The sequence below is a fragment of the Canis aureus genome, chromosome 8 (genome assembly GCF_053574225.1).
Source record: "Canis aureus isolate CA01 chromosome 8, VMU_Caureus_v.1.0, whole genome shotgun sequence".
In the NCBI taxonomy this organism is placed as follows: Eukaryota; Metazoa; Chordata; class Mammalia; order Carnivora; family Canidae; genus Canis; species Canis aureus.
In genome coordinates, this window is record NC_135618.1 from 15158714 (window position 1) to 15160985 (window position 2272).

Genomic DNA, 2272 nt, shown 5'->3' on the forward strand with positions numbered 1-2272 from the left:
AGTACTTGAATTTTTAGGCATCGAGAAAGTGCTTTAAAAGAGGAGGAGGGGGACAGCTCGTGGTGATTTTTCAAAACCATTGAATGTCGATGCTTTAATGGGGACCTGGCACAGCACAGCCTGAGCACCTCTTTTAAAGCCTTACTGAAATGCGTAAAGGTTAACAAATGTGATGCTAGAAATCTATGGGCAAAAGTTCTTCTGATTTTGGCAATGTCCTGCCTGAACCACTACAACTTGTGCCTACTGAGCTTTTAGTTTTTCTTGTCTGAGGCATTCCGAGTTTAAGGTACCTGGGCACTTCACGACCACCTGGTGCACTCCTAGATGCAGTTAGACTTGGGAGTGCAATATTAACATGCAGAACAATAAAATTGAGGCTTTTGTGGTGTGGTCCCGGTGAACACACATCTAAATTCACAGGAAAGATTTTCACGTTCCCAGGCAGCAACCCCGAGGTCTTTTCCCCCACGACACGGAAGCCCAGCAAATTGCTTCTTACACCAAGATCGGGGAGTAGGACTTTATAGATCCTTTAAGTAGGTAGGGAGGTAATACATATACAAATAAGCTCAAATGTGAAACAAAACCAGACCTGGGAAAATACTGGATCTTTGGGTCATCAATCTTATTATAGTAAATACAATAAGAGTGATTGATGCATGAATGCTGACTCTATTTAAGCAAGAGTGCTCAATTAATAAAGACAAATAGATGCAAATGTCCATTTTATTTGGCTATAGAAAGTGGAGAAATGCCAGGTAGTTGAGAATAAAATTATACAAATTTGAACATATAACTTTTATCTCAGTCTGGCATGAAGCTCTGCCTACTTCAAGCACTGAGAAAACAAAATCCAACACCATGCACTCGTACCTATGAAACAGAAGTTACATATAAGCACTCATCCTAATATAGATGTACCTCTCCAGACACAGTAAAGATTTGTGTTGTTCTCACTTTCCAATCCCAAAGGCCCTGGTGCTCTTGAGAAGTTTTTTGTTTTTGTTTTTGTTTTGGGTGACCTCAGAATCTTAGGAACTTAGTGAATTCTAAGAAATATTCTATGGGACTTGTAGTAGCGCGGTAAGTGGTCCCACTGTGATGATTTTCACTTAAACACTTCTGTTCACTCCACAAAGAGATGCAACTGAGTCAATATTAGTAAAGTACATCTTAGAGTTATTTTTCCAGTAGAGACACTAGATTTGCTTTGCTCACAGTTTTCTCCTGCCGTCTGGATACTATTTGTAAGTCAGTTGAACAACGACAAGGGTCCAGTATGACCACAGCACAGAACAGTCCAGTAGAACAGTACAGAAGGAACAAAGCTGTGTTCTGGGCAGGGTGGCAGCTGATGCAGGGGAAAGAATCTCAGACTGGAATTGGGAGACATCTTTTAGCACCAGCTCTGCCATTAATTGAATGACTCTGGGCAAGTTTCTGGATGGTTCTCTCCTGTTTTAGAATGGCCCAATAGCTTCCAGCTATTTTTGTCACCATAAATATTCTTTTTCATATGTTCTCTTTGGTGCATTGACTTTCAAACCCGAAAAACTTTGTCTCTCAAGCAACTCAATACATGAGGTAAAAACCACTCAGGTCTTTCTTGAGCAAATGCACTCACTCCTAGGAAGCCTCTGAAAATGTAATGTTGATAGGCCCTCCTCTCTAAAATATTCTTAGTTATAGGATGTGGCAACCCCTGGATCTCAGTCCATGCTTTCATCTCCCTGTATAGCCCCGATATCTGGGCCTCATTAAATCCTGCCCTAAATAACTCATTCTTCAAAACAAAGCACATTGTGAAGCATGACAATGATGTATGTGTCCTACGGATAGAACAGACTGATTTGTGACTTACTTTATTGGTGGTGGGCAACACTCATCCACATAATCTTATAAAGTGCAATTCAATTAAACGAGTACTCAGATGCATTTGTTAGCGCTTTACAATTCTCATATATTCGGCTCACATATTCTGAATCCACCCTTTTTACATGTCCAGTGCAAACATCCATATCTAAGCCATAATCATCTTTTGCCTGAATTACAGAATGGCCTCACTTATGACATACTGTCTTCTCTAAAGGTGGCTGCAATAATATCTTCCGCTCTAAATAAGATCTTTGTCCCTTCTGCAATGTGACCCTGTTGCATAGATGGGGTTTATTTTTCTACCCTCTTGGATCTGGGTGGGCTCTCCTACTCCATTAACCAATGAATATCCAGGACGCAATGTATTGTGGTGCCAATTCCAACTGTGGCAATG